Below are 22,387 nucleotides of genomic sequence, written 5' to 3'. Positions count from 1 at the left end.
GAAGAAAAATTGAATTGGTAAGAAATTTAAAGCCATGCATAGCTAGGCCAACTCATGTAGACTTAACAAGAAGAACTAACCAGCTGGAAAGTTGTAAGGAGAGCTCCTCAGAAGACTCAATGAAGGACTGTGTAATGAGTATCCAGGGCGAGAGTGTCCATTTAAGACCCCCAAGTAACCTGGGGGACTAGATTCCAGCTACAGGTCAAGGAGCCCCGTGATACATCTATAGGTTTTGATGAACTAATGAATCTTTCAACTTATTCGCAAGATTGGGAAGAGGTTTTTCCTATGAGGGACTCACTGATAGAACGCCTAGTCGTACTACGGTCGAGTCATCATATGAAGAGAAGGCCACTTGATGCAAAGTCAAAGAAAGTATCAGTTAACAAGAACCCGCTCCTGATCGATGGATGCTCAAAAACAACAATAATGCGAGTAGTCAATCAGGACCAGCTTCCCACAGGCTTTGTGAAAGGGTAAAGTCTCTTCACGGGTGCACATGGGCAATCAAAACCCAGTTAATAAGGGAAATTCTCGACATAAGAGCCGGGAATACAGCTTTAAGACACTAGAACAGGAAAGTCGATACCTAAATAAACAAACTTCCTGGTGGAATAAAGGGAGTCCTCCAAATGACATTAAAAAAGATATGAGGTTGTGTCATCCGGCCCATGGGCAAAAAGAAACAAATATTACAGAGGCTTCCAAAGTAAAGGTGGAACTGGAGAGAATATTGCAAATGAAGGATGATCTAATCCTCAATAGAGCGAACATCCTGAGACTCCTTCAAAGTGTTCCGGTGCTTACTTCAATACGTTCCAAGGATCTTGACTTGGTTGCCTGCTGTCATGACCACTGCCCCTGGCCCTAATAGGCAAGGCATTGGGGCTAAGCTACGACCCTCCATCATGGCCTTAAAGGCCTTGCCATCTCATCCAAGACTCTCCTATTTACCACCCAGTCAAGGATTCAATACCATTCTAGTGGTCATAGACTTATTTTCAAAAATGGCACACTTCCTTCCGTTTAAAGGTCTCCCAAATGCATCTAGCCTGGCAAAGGTATTTCTTGAACATATCGTATGGCTCTATGGGTTTCCTTCGGTACTGATCCCAGACTGAGGTACCCAATTCGTGTCCAACTTCTGGAGGAAATGCTGTTCCATGGCCCAAATCGATATCAGACTATCCACTAGCCACCATCCCCAAACGGATGGCTAAACAGAAAGAACGAACCAAACACTCGAGCAATACCTACGCTGTATGCTACATCAAGTGGAAGAAAGTTGGAAGGACTTGCTGTCGATAGCTGAATACGCCTATAATAATTCTTTACACACCAGTACGGGGCAGACTCCTTTTTATACAATATACGACAGACTTCCACGCACTTCTGAACTAGATGTTCCTACTACCCTAGAAATGCCAGCCATTAAGACCTTACACACAATTATCTCTCAGGCCTTCAAAAAGGCAGTCGAACATTTACACCAAGCTAAGAACCGGCAAAAGAAATACACTGATCAGCGTCATGGAAAGGCTCCCAATTACCAGGTTGGAGACGAAGTCTGGTTGGCATCGAAACATGTGCCTATAAAAGGAACTCGGACGTTTTGCCCACAATATTTGGGTCCTTTTACCATTGAATCTGTAATAAATCCAGTAGCAGTTAAACTGGCCTTAGCATCCAACATGCAAATCCACCCTGTGTTCCACGTATCTCTTCTGAAACCTGTCCAACCTGGAACTCGTGTTACAACACCACCCAAACCAGTAATGATCAATAGAGAACCGGAATTTGAGGTTAAGGACATTCTGGACTCAAAGTATGTCAGATCTAAACTATATTATCTAGTAGATGGAAAGGGTGTAGCCCGCAGGACAGAACATGGGAACCTTGCGATTATATCCATGCACCACGTTTGATAAGGCGGTTCCATCAAAATCATCCCACCAAGGCAGGACCAGACAGAAGAACTACCCTGAGGGGGGCTTTAAGGGGGGGGAGTGCTGTCATGACCCCTGCCCCTTGCCCTAATAGGCAAGGCATTGGGGCTAATCTACGACCCTCCATCATGGCCTTAAAGGCCTTGCCATCTCATCCAAGACTCTCCTGGAGTCAGTCCTGGCACCTTTGGTGCCAGGCTCTATATAAAGTGAGAAAGACGTGAGAGTTCTCACTTTAAAGTCCATTGGACTTGGCAATGGACTTTTGTACAATATGGATGCCCCCGTATAGCTCAGTTCAATGAACCGTGCTATGCGGTCTAGTGTTTTAGGTGTGGTAAGGCCTAGGGATACCTGGGATACCTGGGGGCTATATAAGCCATGCCCGGGCAGAGAAACACGCTTTGCGTTACTCTGTGCTCTGCAGCGTGATGCTCACCACGTTCTGCTTGGATCTTTGCCTGCCTTCCTGGAGCCGCGTACGTGAAAGAACAAGAACACCATCAGTATAACACTTACCTGTGAGTGAATTCTGCTCGCCATCCATCGCTCTTTTGGTCCAGAGAACGCAGCATCTCGGCGACATCCCCTCGATCTTTGAAAATGCTGCAACCTGAGAAGAAGAGAATGAAACAGCATTAGTAAGGGTTTATATTCCAATTCCGAAAATAGCTAGAAACATTGCACGCTTACCTGGATTCGAGTCGCTCTTGGTCAACATCCATTCCGGGCCATAACAACGACCTGCAAAAGAGAGGAAACACAGATTAGCACACGAAAATTCAAGAAGGCACTGCATGATACGCATTACTCACCACTCACTATTTTCTCAGCCAGCATCCATTCTGGGACATTGCAGCGGCCTGCAAAAAAGAGAGAAAGACAGGTCAGCACAAGAAAAGGCGGATAGCGCCTCACATCGCACATTCACTTACCATCTCGTGCTTAGCCCCAAGCAGCACAACATCACTAATGAGCTCTTCCTGCACCTAGAGGAAGAAGGAGAGACATTAACAGGGGCAATTGGAAAGAAAAGGACAAACTGCAAAAACCAGCAAACTTATCTTGACGGACTGGAGTCACAGCAGGTCTGGACTCTTAGGGTCCGAACCAGTGAAGCAACTAGATTGCGGCGCATCCACACCAACAATGCACCCCTGCACCGAGAGGCAGGACGGAGAACACATCATACAAGAAAGCAAGGTGAGGAGAAAACTAAGGGGAAAGTTGGGTCCACAAGGGAGGTGGGATCCAAGCAACGAGAAACAGAAAGATTAAACCCAAAATTCCTGTATTTCAGGCCAAATCCTCGGCCGAACACAGTCCAAGGGAGGGGTTCGAAATCGCAAGTGGTCCAGTCAGGCTGAATGGCGTACCCATGGATATCTGGTGAGCATTACACTTCCCAGAAGAACGACAGAAAGATAAGGTGGTTATTCACCTCTTCGCAAAAGAACTACAACAGATACTGGTTAGAGAAACTTTACAACTGGCCAGAATGGGTTTCTCATTGAAAATAATAAATCCACACACAATCAAGGAAATAGAATTATTAGAGGAACTCAGAAGACCCTTCCCGTAAAGGCCTGAATGGATTAGGGAGGAGAACCTATAGTCCCTTGGGTAACCATCATAAGAGATCGTCTTCAAAGGACCCAAAACAAAAAAATGACCATCCAACACTGCCAAGGAACCTTACGATAGTTGTGGATAACCTACATCATAATGAATAAAGGTCTTGGCATCAAGACAAACATATAGAGAATAAAGAAGGTGGCTGGTAGTGGTTAGCAGGGGCCCTAGCATCTAACTCCTAATGCCAAAGGAGTGGGGACCACACTCTGAATGGCTTCACTCTGGGTTGTCGGAACACTAGGGGGTTCAAACACATGTTAGGTGAAGGGGGATTTCCTTTTGAGAAGGTTGATATAGCCTGTTTTCACGAAACTTGGCTAAGAAGCACCCCAATCCTCAAAGGTTTTGCATCTTATTTGAACCCGGCCATTAAAGGACAAAAGGGTCAACCTATGGCTTGCTCTGCCTAGTAAACATCCACAGTTGCTTTAAGGTAATCTGGGTGAAGAACGCCTCCCCTTTAATTCAAATTGTCTTGCTTGAGATGAAAACTTTACATGGCAATATCACAGGAGGTTGGGTAATCTGCAATATCTATTGGAATTCGGACTCCGAGCTGGCCAAGACTTTAATCAATCAAGTATTGAAATGAGATTGACAAGGCCAGAGCTGCAAGAAAAGACTTAAAGATAATCATGTGTGGAGATCTTAATATTCACTACTTCAGTCTCAAATTTATCCTGATAGAAAATTCATTTTCAAATTCAGATGAAGCAGTTCTTCGTGGTCTGAAGTGGAGAAAGGCTTTAAACCTGAGAAACATTGAGATTTTGAACGGCTTCACAATGGGAGACTCGCCTTCAAGTGTGACTTGGAAGAGGGGCAATGAAGGCCAGATTTTGGATTACATCTTTGCCTCTGATAACCTTAGACCGCACATAAGGGATCTGGTAATAACAACCCTAATAATGAGTGATCATAACACCTTACAAGTACGGATCATAGGACCACAACCAACTGCCCATCAATCGAACAGTGGAAACTTTGCCGTATACTTGGGCAGAAACAGGTTGAGAATATCGAGAGGAAACATAAGTTAACAGAGGCTCTTGATAAGTCTCAATTGAAAACTGACCTGGACTACCCAAACCAGTTGTGTCTATATGCAGAGAAAAATAATACTGGCAAGAGGAAAATCTTCCAACATCAACATAAATCTGATATGGCAGTGTCTACAAGAAAATGAGTGCTGAATAGACTGAAAAGAGCGTATAGAACAACTGCTTCTGCAAAAACCATAGGCAACCTTAAACAACTAAGCAAGATTACAAAAATTGGTTAAGAATGCATAAGTATAATATGATTCAGAAGGATGCTGAACACATGTTACAACTAATCGCTACCAAAAATTCTAGCAAAATTTTGAGAATTTTCAATTCTATGGAGGCTCCTCAACAATCTCTGCTGACAAATCCAATCTCTGCAGGAGAATGGAAAATCCACTTCAGCTCTCTCTTTTTAAACCCATAGAACCCTACATAGACAAACAAGAGCTGCCATTGTGTCCCTCGGCCTTTGAAACCACTCGGGAAGATATTCTGGACTTTATCAAACACTCCATTAATTCAAGAGCCGCAGGACCTGATGGTCTAACTAACATGATCCTGAAGAGGAACCCGGTGGAATGGCCATACTTTATGTTTGAACTGTTCAACCAAATAAAACTGAGGAGGAAAATACCAGCTTCGTGGACTACTCCATTAAAGTCCAAATTTTCAAAAAGGGCGATAGGTCACTACCTGGAAATTATAGAGCTATCGCCCTTTTGGAAGTAATGGTGAAAATATTCGCAGCCCTTATCTTGAAGCGCCTGATCGTTTGGAGCAAGGAAACAAAACATTGTGACCCCTGGCAGTCTGGCTTCGAGAAAAGCATTGGTACCTCGTTGAACATGTGCTTGATAAAGCTGCTGAAAATAAGAACTTCACTAAAGAACAGTATATATACTTGCCATCTGTGGATTTATTGCAGGTGTTTGATTCTGTTAACCGTAAAACCCAGTGGCAGGGGAGTTGCTAGGTCTGGAAAAGACCCGGGGCTAAGCTGATGTCGGAATTGTTGGGACTGGGGGCTAGCTATTCTTTTGGCTGTAGCTCCTGAGATTCTATCCAGGGCTACAACCAAAAGATCAGGGGCTATAGCCCCCTTAGCCCCCCCTAGCAACGCCCCTGCCCAGTGGTCTAAATTAAGCAAGTGGTGGTGTCCACAGCAAATACTGGAAGCCATAAAAAGCCTACACACATCTACTTCAGTGAGAATACCACTAAACAACGCTGGAGACCTGACGGATGCAATCATCACTACAATTGGTTTAAAGCAAGGCTGCCGTTTAGTACCAGCGACCTTTAATCTGTACACTGCAGACATGGAAGAGGCGTTCAAAGGTGTCAGGTGTTTTCCTCCGAGTATAACCAGAACACCGGTCAACAGATTGCTATACGCCGAAGATGGGATGATTATGGATGCACTGGCAACATATTTTGGAGTAAATGGTCTGAAGATAAATCCACTCAAGTCCAGTGTCTTGATCCTTGGGAGGAAACCCGGGGAGAAGTTAAAAGGTTGTAGCTGATCTATTGATAGTACAAAAATGCCCTTGATAACTCAAATGACTTACTTGGGAATTTCAATAAATGACAGTTTAGTCGATGAAAATTGGGAAGAGGAGCTAAAAAGGAAGATGAAATGCCTGTCTGTACAAGCAAAGATAATTAAAAAACGCTATTGAAAATTTTCACTCATTCCAGTACTCACCTTTTACAGGACGAAAGTGTGTCCCATAGTAACATATGGGCCAGAAAGCTCATTACAGTTGCACTGGAAAATGTGGTCCTTAATTGAGGGTAGCTTTTGGAGATATGTTTTATGTTTACCAAACTTGATGCCAGTGGTGATTATTAGGATTGAACGTAGGTTAACATATTTATATTGACTATCTCTCTTGAAGACCCTGTCTCTATACAGAAGGTGCCTTATACCACCATCTGAAGGAGGATTTAAGCTTCTAAATCAGGCACTCCAAGTGAAAAGTGAACATGCACTGTAAGAATGGAGTAGTAATTGCTCTGGAATACTAAACAGCATTGGCCGGAGTAACAAAACATTAGAGGATAATCCTGAAAATGTAAAAAAAGCTCTTTACGATCAGGCCTGGATTGACACCGTAGAGGCAGTAGCTGGCTACAAACTGTAAGGGAAGCACTGTAAGGGAAGCACTGCAGGGACGCTGGAAGCCGAGGGAAATCCTCCAATATTTGATGAAATTTCCATCAGATGAAGCATGCACACAATTTATTAGGCTACGGCTGAACCTCCTACCAACAAGGGAAGTGCTGGAGGCCAGGAAACCTAAGGAACTCAGGGATTACCATTGCAGACCCTGTTCTCATTCGTTGTAATCCCTGTACCATTTAAACATGAATTGCAGAGGAGTTGTGGATGCAAGATCCAACCTGTTGGGAACATTTTTCTTGGAGTATTATACCTTTACTGAAAGAGACATTTGTTCCCAGCTGATGCTAGGTACTAGGATTTCCTTAACACTTGCCTTGTTTGAACTTGTTGCGATCATTTTTGATAAAATTGCCAAAGCTGTTGTAGTACTTAAATGAAAGTTTGTTTTGGTTAAGACGTCCTAGTAGCCATTGCTACGGAGCATATGGGGAAGGGTGTTATATTTCTTTTCTCTTTTTTTTTTTTTGGCTTTTTTTTTTGCTTCCTTTTATTCTAAGCGTTTTGTATAAATATTGAGTTAAAGCTGAAAGGTTTCATTAGGAAACCAAACGCTAAAGTAATAAAGTAAAAAAAAGTTTTAAACAAATTAGACAATGCTTGTTTAAGTCTCTATCAACTATTGTCTTTTGTAGTCCGTGGCAATCAATTGATGTGCTTCTTAATTGCCTTCCCTTGACTTTGGCAATATTGGGTGTTATTAATTTATTTTAATAATGCTGCTACTCACCACTCCGAAGTAGGTCAAAGACGTGGATGAGTGACCTTGGAGATGATGGTTGTACAAGAATCGATATTCAGCCTTCTATCCCAGCTCCCCTGAGTACAAGACTCAGGCTTCCTCAAAGAGGGGCTATTTTCTACAATGTACCTCTCTGCTGTTTCGATTGGGACGGACAGAGGTGTCAATTGAACAAAAGAGCGGGGAGAACACGCACCGCCAATACCAATGCCGCAAAAGAATACAATGTTATTAAACAGTGTTGAGAACAAACCAAACAATCAGAACAGCAGTATAATACAGAAAATACCTAGGTAAGTATTGGAGTGGAGCTTCCCCGGGGTGAATCTACAAAAATATGAAATAACCACAGTGAGTGGAAATAATCTAAAGAGACTTCCTAAAGTATTTAACCAATGACAACAAACCTGAATATGGGTATATTGAGGATGGATAATTGTCCAGGAAAAAGGAAACAACAATAGGAGAAAACAACAAACAGGAATGTTAGTATAGGGAAATAAACCCGAGCGGCACGAGGGTCGCACTAGTGCCGGGTTGGTGCAGAATCAGCAAAGCATTTATATACACTTGAAGACAAGTTCACAAGACAGGGTAGATCACTCAGTGGCCCAAAATCCAGCAAAAGGAAAATACCCAATCAAGACAGTAGGGAATGAATTCAATAGCAGAGATGGAGTTGGCAGGGCTCACCCGGAAATGACAACTACAAAGAGGTACCTGAGCACACACGCATCCAGATAAGGCTTGGAGCGTCTGAAGAGTTCCGGGTGGTTGATAGCGAGTCACCTGCGAGGAGGGCAAAGGTGTTCCGCGTCTGGTAACAGCTAGCCAGGGCGAGGTACGGCAAGAGGCAGCAGGATGCAGGAAGAATAATCCAATAGCGTTCCGTGTCAAAACAGCCAGGCGAGCATGACAGGATTAAAGGGGAAGGCAAGCCAAAACAGGAGCAGTCCGGGTCAGATAAGTAGCGGTCAGTAGAAAGCCAAAAGGGAGTAGGAGTTACAATCCAGAAGCCAGGCAAGGATCAGGACCAGGTAAGCAGATCAGGAATTCGTGTGGAGGAAATATGAAGGAGTAAACGAATGTAACCGATGTAGCTTGTAACGCTAATTAGCAGCAACGAGCCCCTTGAAAGACGGTGGTTTTAAAGCCGTATGGGGGCGTGTCTTGCCGTACGTCTTCCACGTACAGGACATGTCAGCTGACACGGACTCCGTCGTAGTTTGTGTAGGCGCCATGGCAACCCGTATCTGCCCCACAGAGGAGCATTTAAAGGAGTTGTATTCTGCAGGGAAGCCCGCAAGGAAGCCCGAAGTGTAACAGCATCCTCCCCTAAAGATACCGGCAACCCCCTGGTGGAATGGAAACCCCTCAGAAGCTCCGGACAATGTAAGTTAGAGAAAGGCTAAAAGGTACGGTCCTCAGGCCATAAACGTCGCACCCCTAGACACCCTGCAGTCCAGAATGCGCGAAACCTCGTACTCCTCCTCGCCGTCCACCAAGATCGGCGAAGGACGTGTAGGCAGGCGAGTCCCCTGGATGAATCGCTTGATCAGGGAGAAGTGAAAAACTGGGTGTATACGCCATGAACGCGGCAGGGAGAGCTTGACCGCCACAGGATTTATAACATCATTAATGGCATAGGGTCCCACATATTTAGGGAAAAGCGAACTTTTGCCCGCAATCCGTAAGTTACGGGACGACAACCACACCTTCATGCCCTCCGATAGACCGGTGCCGTGGATCGATGCACATCAGCATATTTTTTGGCACTGTCTTGGGCACGGAGTAAATGACAGAGTACGTCCCGATGAATCGTATCGAGATCTCTCACGCAGTCTCTTGCAGATGGGTTGACAGCCGGAAGTACCAGATCGAGTGGGAGTGCCCTAGGATGACCACCATACAGGGCAAAGAAGGGAGAAACCCCTGTAGACGTATTCCGCACAGAAGCCCTCAAGGAAGCCCGAAGTGTAACAAATGCCCTCTTTTGGTCTTGGCCATTACTCTGAATTTGGTAATTACAATTGTAACCTTCATGTCTGTTCCCGAGGTTCTTTTTCTGCCACTTTAGCTGCTTTGTATCAGATTAGTACGCAAAGTTATTCTTAGTCTGCCCCTTCAGCTTCTTAACGTTAATTCAGTATTCAATATTCTTAATAGTGGACAGCGAGTGATTACGGAGCATTCCGGGGTCACAGAATGATAGTGAACTCACCGGGTGCTGCATACGCATCTGCTCGCTCTACTGCCACTGTGTCTTCTGCTTCCTCTGCTTCCTGCTACAAAATAGGCTGCTTCCTTCTGCTTCCTGCGGCCCATGCCGGTAGGTAGAGGAACGTTACTCACTTCACGAGCACTCCAGTGTTCACCTGCCACCGGAGTACAAGTTGTTTTCAGGAAAGCTTTTCGGATTAACACTTCTTGACGTACAACCTCTGCATTCAGGGCCACCTGGGTAAAAGCTTACTGAAACAACGCTTCCCACGGTGCAACCTCTGCATTTAGGGTCATAAAGGGTAGATACCCTCACAAAGCCGGCATCTGCTTCACAACCATCTTTGGCTCCTGCGTATCTGCTTCCCTTCAACTTCTGCTGCAACTGCAGCGTGGAGTCTCGACAACTACTCCACCTTTTAGTTCTCCTAATGGCCTGCACCCGAGGGGGGTCCTTTATACGCACTAGTCCCTCTCAGGTGTGTGTCATTAAACTCACTAGACTGCACCTTGCAGTCTGGTGCCTCCATATCCCTCTTCCTCGTCCCATTACTTTGGGCAGTGTGGGACTTAAAGTCCCCATTATTTAAACTACCTTTTTCTATCTACAAATTGGTTTGAAATGCCCTTACTTGATTACATTATATGAAGGACGTTTACAAGGAGTTAATGATTGATTTCAAATCAAAGGAGAGTTAGCTTTATCAGAACGTAAGATGGTAATGTTCTGATGTCCACATTTAACATTCTCTTGTTGACCTTAAGAGTTCTTACCATTATAGATATAGACAACTTTAGGAGGGATAGTTTTACGCCTGACAAATGATTGAGTAGGGAAGTATTTTGCAAATCCCAAAATGAATATCTTTGAAACAGTAAACCTCACTCTTACCACAAGCCATTGTATATTTTGGCATCACTCATATTTCTTCCTCTGAGGAAGATGAATGCATCGTCTCACCCAACAGAGTTCTCCCTGTTCTCTTGGAGTCCTTCTCCTCTCAGGTTATCCTCCCAGCTAATACCACCCCTGGGGTTAGGATAAGGTAGCGTTTATCTTTCCCTGGCCACCTGGGAGGAGACTTTAAGTAGGGTTTCTGTGAGGACTCTGAAGGATTCATCACAGTAATCACCCATTCAAGTTTTCCCTCAATTTCCACCACCGGTCAATACGAATTGGTGTCATATATTGTCCGCATGGTTGCAAGTGGCTCATTTCACTGACGTGTCCTTATATGTACCAGTGTCTAGAACTGTGTTTCATCCAAAACAACAATTTGGGACCCTTTTGAACTCTCTAGGAAGTCATGTCAGCTTTACCAAAGGACAGGAAATCTCCCCCAGGGTTTAGCAAGCCCTGTGAGAACGATGGAGAGGACACACCATGGCATGTCTTTGATATGGAGCAAACAGAAGAATGGGTGGGGTTAGAGTAATCAGGAGAGAAGGAACAGTCAACAGAAGGGACCCACCATCATGGATGCTTCCAAGGCTCGCACACCTCCTGTGCCCCTCCCAACGTCCTGTAGACAAGGCACCCTGGAACCAACATCACCAGGCAAGAGGCTGTTAACAAAGCAGCCAGGACTGGACCCGTTACAAATGCTAGAAAGGGACCAATATTCTGTAGCAGATTTCCATTTCAAAGGGGTGAGACCATTGCATCAGCTGAGTCATCTTTGGACTACTGAAGAAGAAGAATTTCACCTGGAACATTTATTGAAGGTACAGTCTGCCCCTAAGGTCCTCTTCAATAGAGGCGAAAATAAAGGCTTCACGAAGGGAAGAAGATCCTTCCTTCAAACATCCCAGAGGAACATTTCGAGTTGAAATGCTGCCTGAAAAAGGCCTACTGCAAGATGAGATGACTGGAAGCAAGCCCACTGAAGGTAACAACGCTGGCAAGTGTGCTCTGGAATCCTTCCTGGTTAGGAAGTACAGAACAAGGATCCACCATGTCCCTAGAAATTGTGGAAGGTGTCTCCCAACATGTGGAAGTCAACAACCAGGTTAGGCACTGTTTGCCTACTTGGATCAGTTTTTGAGCAGATGTAACTGCTTTGAAATGCTTTTTGAGTCACTATGCTTTTCGAGTCACTAAAAGCATGTAGAGTTGCCTTTGACATGCACCGCTTTTTAATCCACTGTCAAGCCATCGAACAGGCAACTCGACCTATGGCTGAATTTGTTCCAGTCATTTTGAATCTGATTGACACATTGCAATGTTGGACCTCTTCGAGCTGACTCGACCAATTAGAGTCAATAACTCGGCCATCGCCTGCCTGTTCTTTCCCCAATTCATGTTGATTGTCGGTACTAATACCATCGTAAAGCACCTAGAAGCCTGGCTCAATGGTGTAAAGTTCCAAGAACAAGCATATAAGGGACTTCAAGTGGTTCTGCTCTCCTGCCCTGCATTAGTGTGCCCTAGTGATTAGGAACACCACACTCTACCATTTTGAAAGACGCCTTCCTTCAACATGGCTTTGCTTCTGAAATTTTGCATGTGATCCCCTTCCTACAGACATGGAGTGCCCCCTTTCACTACAAGTCTGCATATTCTGCACCTTCTCTTACAGTGATAGTGTTTTTGATTAGTGTGTCTTTAATGTTAGTTTAATTAAAGTCTCCTATTTTTATAGAGCCTTGGTTGGACATTCTTTTATTTTGGTTCCATAGTACTATTGTTGTTTGGACTGCTTCTGTGCTAATGAAGTGTGTAGCCTACCCACGGCCCACTTTACCACAAGAAGCGCAGGAGATATACCTATCAAGCTGTGCCTGTTTCACCTTTAAGACTGGGATCACTGCTTGTTCAGTAGTAATGTGGAGCTGAGTAGGAGTTTTATCCACTACTCATCCCTGTACTCCTGAAGAGCAGCAGTCATTTCATCTGAGGGACATTGAGCCTTTCTAAATTACACCCTAGAATGGCACCTCCATCGGCCTGGGCCTTTTGTTTGTACCCCTTCACTGAGTGAGCCGGGCTTGATCACTTATTGGAGAAGCTTTCACTTAGGACAGGATTGCTGTTCCTCTGGCAAGTCCCAGCTGCTGTGTCATCTTCATCATCACTGGTATAGGTTTGGGTGTTTACAGTGATTACATTAACTACAATTATTTGTGGTCTTCTAGTTTGACCCTTGTAAATCAATGTTTTCTTTTGTTTTTCTTATATGTGTGTATGTGTTTTTGTGTGTGTGTGTGCGCATCTGTGTGTGTGTATCTGTGTGTGTAGTACAGGGTGGGGTAGGAGTAGGGGTAGGATGAGAAGTGACCCCCCATTTAACAAAATAAAATGAAAAAAAGTAAAGTTACAAGAGTCAAACTAGGAGACCACGAACTAACTTGGCCGATGTAATCACATAGAACTAGTCTTGGAGCAGGTGGAACTTGGCCTTCACGTACCAGTGTCAGCACCACATGTTCAAGAGGGCCGTGGTACACAATGCATGGGTAGCAGAGATGTTCCCCATCTAATGGTCTTTCACTCTGGGCAAATTGTGCACTCTATGGATGCAGCCTCTGCTGCTGAAACCCCATCAGGCACATTAAAGTAATCCCAGGCTGAAGAGGATGATGGCAAGGGGGACTTTCTTCCTGCCCTCACTGTACTTTCGAAGGACCTCCTGGTCTTTTCTTGATCTCTTACTTGGTTTTGTTCTTCCTCCTGACTACTGAATAACTGGCTCTCCTCCTCCTGACCTGTGTATCACCAGCTCGCCTGTGGTGCTGAATATACCACCCACTCAGGCCCCTCCACTGTCTCTGTGTCACCACTACTGCCACTATCACCCCCAGCATCATCATCATCACCACTAACCCCACGAGCAACATCTGCAGCAGCATCATCCAATGGATTAGGCAGAGTGTCTGTGTGCCTCAGCCCTAGAATGTTCATGAACTCTGCCTTCCTCCTTCTGTTTGCAAGTAGGAGGATACAGATCCATGCCCACCTTCTCATCCAGATACATGCTGCCCTCATTCACAGGAAACACAACCTCAGAGTCCTCCCCCTGCCTCCCTGCTCTATTTTCCAAAATAAAATCCAGGTTTCAGGGGGGATTCCTACAAAAAGAAAAATTAAGAAAAGTTAAGTTTTCTCAACTAAAATATTAAAATATTCTCCAAACCAAAAAAGCTGGCTTTTCAAATAAGCTGGCTTCAAAAGTAAGAAAAAAAACTTTACCTAACTTAAGCGACAAAGAATTAAAATTCAAATCACAACACAAAAGAAAATGATTCACTAACAGAAAAATGGCTTCCGAAATAAATTGGCAAAGTACCTGGCTCCCAAAGTAAGAACCCCAAATAAAGGTTTCCCAGCTAATATTGCTCTTAGTCTGCTGCCATGAACTATGAAGCTTTGTAACTTTTTAGGAAGCCACTCTTCACACTTTGGCTATATATTAAAATATGCTTTGACTTTCACTTCCTCATGGTCCTTTAGTACTAGGGGAAGAGCAAGCCTCACAGTAAAATGATAACTTAATATTTCTTGATTATATGTTGAATATTCGTGGATGACCATAGAATTCGTTTTATCTGATATTGTGGTGACAACAAACAAGTCATGTAGTTGTACTGGGATGACTGGTGACTCTTGCCGATGAAGCATTAATTAATGATCCAGTAGGCGCCATAAATTAATGGATAATTGACTTCTAGGAAGATCTCAGCTGCTTGGTCAAAGCAAAGGGCTCCAAGAGGCTGATTGCACATTTTCCAAAATAGGCCAATTGGAACAGGAGCACACTCTGTTAAAAACATTCTGCCTTAACGTATCAGAATGACAGCATGTTGCAACAAATAACCTTGTGCAGAATGACTGAGGGGGTGCGAAACGCCACTGCTGCTCCACTTAATCCCACCAGCTATGCTGAGGAGAGCTGAATTAAAGTTACAGCAGGGCTGCACATGGCAGCATGCAAATCCATGCAATAAATGTCCACAATAAACAGGAAGAGCTTAGGATTCTGGTAAGGGAAGCCTTTACATTAGCCACCAGCGCCAAAACTCTTAAGCAAGGGCAAAGGAAGAAGTACAGACTGCTAGAGGCCCAAGAAATTTTCTCAGTGCTCTCGTGTCTTTTCACTCAAACAGCCACAGATAAAATAAAGAGCAGGCAATGGCCAAACAAAGCCATCAGAATGTGAGAAGGCAAATCCTATACTGTGAGATTCGATGATCTGTCCAGGATGACAGCATCTTCCCAGGCAAAGCACAGATTTGGGTCTTGACACTTTGGCTGCACTGTCTCTAATTTAATTATCTAATAACTTCTCCTGACGAATACATTATGCTCTTTGGGGTGGATACCCACTTTTAACAAATCTCACATATGAACACGGATCACTACAAAATGCTTGGCATAGTGAGCTATCTTCTGAACGAGTATGGCGCTAAACTCATGTGTTATGGTTAACATACAAACTCTGGGTACGGCAGTCAATACAGAATGAATTACAGGATGAATTGATCAATTCAGAATTTAGTTATGAACAGCAGGCCGACAGCATAGCCTGGGACTCAGCAGAAAATTATACAATATCATACACTGGTATTTCATTTTATAAAAATGTGCAAAGACTTCTTTTTATCAGGTAACAGGATGGAGCCCCTACCAGGATTGTGTTAACGTATCAGCACACCGCAGTCAATATTCTGGTTAACCCCTGAACAAGGATCTTCCTACGTCACACTTTTGACCTCCCTTGTATTTAATGTCATAGGTTGGGTCCTGTGGAATACAGGGTGGCATTTGCTGCTTGGGCCAGAACCTGTCTATACCCCTTCTCCCACTGTTGTTCCAACAATCTTCTCTTTCACATAGCTTCTCCAAACCCCTCCTAGTGACAACTTTCAAAATGAATCCCAATAGGCTGGTGCCACAGAAAGATCAACAAAGCGGGTCATGGTCAGACATCGGAGGGTGACCATGGCAAGTCACTGATCCTTCCACAGTTCTGTAAGCCTTTTGGAGATGTCTCCAGAAATCTCCAGATTTCCTTCTGCTGGAAAGATTGCTCAGCGGGCATTGCTACTGCCAAAAGGAGTTATGTTTTTGATCTACCCATCACACATCCCCATAACAGTTACATAGCCCAGTGGGTGAATTTGCTCACTATAGACAAGTTTATCTAATCTGCATGTCAAAACCCTATACAATAGATCACAGTGTAAATACACCTGCCTTAGAGATGATTATGTAAGCTGAAGGTCATCATTTTGAGTATTAGGGAGATTGCCCAAAGTACCATCTGTGGAGATCTGTGTAGAACGTGTTAGTTTCTTATCCAGTAAACAATGTCTCATCCTTTAGCTTATGCATTTGGTTTCCAGTGCTCCAAATTTTCCGGCATTTGTATGGTGGAGAGGAGGGGCGGAACGCCTCATTTCCTCTCCACCATGAAAATACTTCAGCATTCTCATGCCGGCGAAAATGTTGGGGATCACTATGGAAAAAGCAGGTGGACTCCATAAGTAGCCATTGTAAACTCCACCAATCATGCGTACCTGGCAGCAGTGTTTGCTCAATTTCCTTGGCAGAGTGCAGAAAGGGAGGGCAAAAAGCAGCAGACATGCTCGTATGGCACCTTTTGCGCTCTGCCGTGCAAATGTTGAACATCTGGCAGTGATGACCCTTTCGAAGTGAAAACGGAACGAGACCCTGTCGCCAAGTTAAGGGGCACTTGAAAATGAGCCCCTGAGAGTTACATGCTAAGTCTACACATATTTCCAAGCTCTGAGAATGAAGATTACCCCTGCTAATAGTGCAGGGAGGCTTGATTCTATTAAAGACAAGGAGGCGAGCATTATGCTTCATGTTCATTTATTTTCCTGTCTCAAGCAGTTTCAACAATAAACATTTTTGCAACTCCCATGTGGGAAAAAACACATTTTTTTCTTTTACTTTTTTCCAACCAAAACTACATTTCCCTTGAGTCCCAGGCCCACTGTAGTCCAAATGTCCTGGTCACATGCTCTTAGTCCTTCCTCTTCCTGTTCTCTCCCTCTTCTTGAATGCTATCACCTGCACTCCAACTTGAACTGAACTCTGAACTAGTCCCAATTTAGTCTCTGGGCCTCATTACGAGTCGGCCGGAAAATCCGGCACAATTACCGGCATGGCGGGAAGTGCGTGTCCGTGCCCTTGAGAACCCGCTACCAGCGGCCGATCACGAGTGCGCGAGCATACGCATCCCCCCATGCCGGTAGTGGAAAAACCGCCATCCCGGTAACGTCCCACCAACCCCTCTATACCAGCATTGTGGCTTGCGTCCACTCTGTAACCCTTGAATGAACCCCTAAAGCCGGCAAGGTAACTCCGGCACGGAATAACCCTGTTCGCAAAACCGGACCCGGAAATTACGTCATCGCGCTGGAATGGGAAATGGGCCGGCGGCCATCTTTAAAAACACAATCAATTGCAATCCTCCACAACCAACACTCCTCCCGTGTCGTAGTGTGTCTGAGGAGCATCATCATGTCCAAGGCCAGCAGGAAATCCACACAGAGGAAGAGGAAGCAGCGTTTCTTGGACGCTGAGCTCACCATGCTTGCCAACACCCTGGAAGAGCATGCGGATGTAATACACAGCACAGACCTAAAGCATGCTTCCCAAACCCGCAAAAAAGAGGTCTGGCTTGAGGTAGCTCAGAGGGTGACAGCAGTGGGGTGCGTCCCAAGGAGTGTGCGCGACTGCCGGAAGCGGTGGGACGACCTCCGCCTCTGTGTCCGGAGGATCATGTCTGAGAACCGGAGAGCCACAATGGCGACAGGCGGTTGCCCACACTCCCCAGTCCAATTGATGCCATGGGAGGAGACGGCCAGTGGCTTCATTGACCCCGAAACCATTGAGGGGATCGGAGATCAGGAGGTCGGCGCAGCAATCACCACAGAGGAAGGTGAGTGTACCATCACAACCATGTATCACGACACATGACGTGGCCCAACTGGGGAAGTTAGAGTGGGCAAGGTGATGCATCAACATATCCATAGAATAATCATTGTCACTCCCTGCACCACATAGACGCTGAGTGACGACCCCTATTCCAACAGAGGTTCCACATGACCCAACCATGCCCATGCACCCACCACACAGAGACCAAACTAATACTACCCCACCAGCCATGCATTGATTCCCCACATACCCCCTTAGTACACCTAAAGCAACAAACCAGAAATGAAATGATGGCTGAATGCATGAACATATCCCACCGCAATTCAACATAGCTGCCATTTGACAACATCACTGATGACCTGCATCTCTTCTATCCCCCAGGCACCGATGATGAAGGTGGACCACTGGACAGGGGTGCGAGCATGTCCAGTGCATGCATGGGGACCAGGGACACCCCAACACAACCGGCCAAGGAAAAGACACCTGCCAAAGCCAGTGTGCCACGCAAGGCACCAACCCTGCAGGGGACACCTGCACCCACTGCCCAACAACAAAGAACCACAACAGTGGTAGCCCTGCCGCCAGCCAACAGGGACGTTGTGTCCACAGAGGTGGAAGAAGAATCAGACATGATGCCTGGCACACCCACCCCAAGCCACATTGCCAGCCCCCAACCTCTAGCGGAGTCTGAGTGCCTCGATGATCCGTGTCTACATGATTCCGACCTCAGGGAATCAGACAATGCGCTGTTTTGAGGACAGTGCCCCGGAGGATGGCTCCGCACAGGCCCCTTCCTCCACTCTGCCTTCCTCCACTCTGCCTTCCTCCACTCTGCCTTCCTCCACTCTGCCTTCCTCCACCCTGCCAGCAACCTGCAGACCTGCGGATGACACCTCATTTGATGCCCGCCTGACAAGGGTCGAGGCCCGGCAGGAGTACATGCTCCAGATCATGCGCCAGCAGGTGGAAGCAGGCAATGAGGCCATGAGGGCCATCGAAAGGGCAATAGCAGCCAATACTGCAGCAGTGGAGGCATCCACGCGTGCCTTCCGGGAGTGCATGGGGACACTCACAGAGGCCATCCTGGCAGGTAACGCTCCGATGCAACGACCTTCACACAGACAGTCGATTGACAATAGACTCCTCCGCAACTACTAGCCCTACCACCTCGGCGCAATCCAGTCCGGTGCGTCACATAAGGAGGAGCACATGACAGTCGGCCATGGCACCACCCGACACTAAAGTCCGAAAGAAGTGAATGCACGGACACTGACATTGTGGCAAAACACATTGTGGAAGGGAGCACTGTCCGTTGCACACATGGGGACACTTTGCATCTGTGGGATGGGAGAGGGAGTTAACAGGGGTGTTTTGAGGGTTTGTGGGGTGGGAGAGGGAGTTTGTTGGGGGATTATGGGAGGGGGGAGTGGGCACAGTTTTGCACTTTCATATAATACACAAGTTCTCTGGAGAACAATCCATGGCTGGACATTGTTATTTTTGGTGTGCATCCATTTAATGTGTTACGGTGTTCAATGTCCAAATTACAACATTCCCTTTGTGCATGTTCACATTGGCCCAGTGTCTGACTGACAAAAGTCATTCATGGTCCCTGTATTTTAAAAGTATTGGTCAATTAGTGCTTGGTGTACAGCATGGCCGTCCCGTGCATCACGTACTGGCAGGGGGGTTCCTTCACCTCCGTCTCCATCCCCTTCATCCTCACCCGGGCCATGCATGTCAATGTCAGGTGGCAGTGGTACATTTCTTCGGACGCACATGTTGTGCAGCATGACACAGGCCATGGTGATCTTTGCCACCTTCTCAGGCCTATATAGGAGTGCCCCACCAGACCTGCTTAGGCAGCGGAACCGCGCCTTCAACAGGCCAAAGGCCTGCTCAATCACAACACGGGTATGAGTGTGCACACGATTGTACTCCTCTTCATGGCTGTTCTGCGGGATCCGCACAGGGGTAAGTAGCCATGGCCTCAAGGGATATCCTCCATCACCTGCAAGCAGATACAAATAGGTCTGTGTCACTCTGAACTGACACCTTCAGGGAGCACGGTCATGGCAGCAGCTATTAGGTGTGAGCATGCACATGTCCCTGTACGTGTACCGAATAGTCACCAATATGGAATGTATACTGTAAAGAGGTGTGGAACACTGGATGGGGTTGAATAGATCATGCAGGGTGTAATCATGCATGCTGAGGCAGATGTGCTGTGGCAGTGCAACAATGTTTAGCCTCCAATTCATGCTGTATACTCTTCACTATGCATGGTCACACAGGCCGCATTGGCACAGTTGCCATCCTATTCAGTCATGCATTGCTTGCCATCACCATGGTGCCCCGGTTGTGCCTCTTACTTGTTGTCTTCCATTTGCATTATTTGTGATATGTGGACCAGTGATGTGTCATTTTCCGTTTGGCTGTGTCAGGTGAGGAGTGTTTAGCTCTGCATTCATTCTCCACTCACTGGCTATTGCCATCCAGGTAAACTATCCTCCCCCTTTCCCACCCAGGTGTACTATCCCCCCCTTCTGCATCCGCACACATGAGTACCCCACAGCATGGCCATGGGCCTGTTGTGCAACTCACCGAGCAGCCAGGCACGTGGTCCAGCATGTCGCTCCATGTGACGGGGTAGCGTGGAGTTGCGCAGTACCATGGCATCATGTGTGGATCCAGGAAAGTCGCGTCGTTGCCATAGCAACCCGCGAGAATGCCACTGAATGTAAAAAGCAAAATTGCATAAGGCTAATCAGGGCTCAAGCATTGTGTTCCCCTATCGAAGTAACCAGAAATAATACTCTCTCAAATGTATCACAGAGACAATGATACATTTGAGAGAGTATTATTTCTGGTTACTTCGATAGGGGAACACAATACTTACACCACAGGGCCATGTCATTGATGGAGAGAAGTGTGTTTACCTTTCCTTCCTCCGTTTTTGTAAATAAATGCTTGAGCCCTGATTAGCCTTATGCAATTGTGCTTTTTACATTCAGTGGCATTCTCGCGGGTTGCTATGGCAACGACGCGACTTTCGGCGACGGCATAGCGTCACGTTAGATGTAATGACGTCATCGCGTTATGGCTGACGCAATGATGTCATCAAGGTGCGCACGAACGCAGGGCGCAAGATAAATAGAAAGACTCGCGATGCGAGCTGACAGCAGCAGGAAAATAACGCACTGCAGATGGGACTCGGCTAAAGCAATGTACAAGGTGAGCTAGGGGGCCTACTCTTAGGGGATATATGGGAATTCCATTATTAAGTAATTTACCCTTGTTGAATTTACTTTTTAAGGGGATACTCTTGTTTGTTTCATCCTCATTTTATGAAAAAAGTTTTTTCCACTGAGTGCCACTGAGTAAAGTAGAATTGTGGCTCTGGAAGCTTATTCAGGAGACTGCAGACCCCAGAAAGTAGTAATATCTTACGACTGAGGGTTATAAAGGTAGGATCCTTCCCCTGTCTCTCTGCTTTCTGTGTTTTGGTCCATCTCTCTTCTTTGTATTAAGAACTTACAGAGTGTCCTATATATTTTTTTAACAGAACACATACCGCATTGTGGTTGCACATACCAGATTTGGGTTGAGAAAATCCCATGTACCTTACCTACAAGAGAGAGAAATCAGTATTGGTATTGAGGTGAGGCCATACCCTATAAAACTGTTTAAGGGTTAACCTATTTAGGTTACAAAATAGAGGTGTGTGCTCTATGATCTTATTATACATCAGGAAGCATGATATTTTTTGATGAGGACAGTAGAGAATATGGTAAAGATAGGGGCTATCTCTCTCAACCACTGTGAGTAGTGAAGGACAAAAAACTGTGATTGTCTAATAAACCTGTACAACATTTATTGGCTACAAGTTTTAAGCACTAGTATTGTATAAAGTATATACTTTTTGCATCCTAATGGTGATTAGGTTTGGCTAGGTTAAGTAAAACAACCAATTATGCCATTGTAGTAATATGTTTTCGTATTGTATGTACCCCCAGCTATAGAAACCGGAACCATAGAGAGAAGTCTACAGGAAGCACAAGACAATTTTCCACCCCTGAAGAATGTCCAGTTAATAGTAACATCAAGGACAGAAACTTATATAATTCGGGCTAAGTTGTTGTACACAGTAGGAAAGAAGAAAAATTGAGTTAACTACTGTGGAGAGTGTTCAAGGATCTGTATAACTTGAGTGTGTGTGGTGAAATCACCACTTTTAAACATTGTATATTTTTTATGTGGTGTAATGCATTTTTTAGAAAAATGTTTTTTGGTACTTGTGCTGTTTAGCAAATGAATTAAAATATGATATTTGAATATTGGATACATGTCATTTATTAGACTGACACAGCCTATATTGGGCAAAATAAGTTGTGTGATCTGGTTTCAGACTAATGAAAGATACAACAGAACATATTAAGGAGATGGATACACACCCTTTTCTGGGAGAAAATCTTATCGTAAGTACATCATATGCATTAACATTCACTCTCCCTTGTGGAAAATAATGCTTGCCTCCTTGTCTTGAATAGAATCAAGACTTCCTGCGCTATTAGCCGGGGTAATCTTCATTCTATGTCAAGACTGAGGCGAGCATTATGCTTGTTCAAAGCTTTCCATGACTGTCTTCGCCATTGACTATACGGGCTTAAAACAGAATGTTCTAAAGGTAGTATCATTGGCCCAGTC

Source organism: Ambystoma mexicanum, chromosome 14 (assembly GCF_040938575.1).
Source record: "Ambystoma mexicanum isolate Mex_15411 chromosome 14, UKY_AmexF1_1, whole genome shotgun sequence".
NCBI classification, from domain to species: Eukaryota; Metazoa; Chordata; class Amphibia; order Caudata; family Ambystomatidae; genus Ambystoma; species Ambystoma mexicanum.
Note: the sequence above shows the minus strand (reverse complement) of the source record.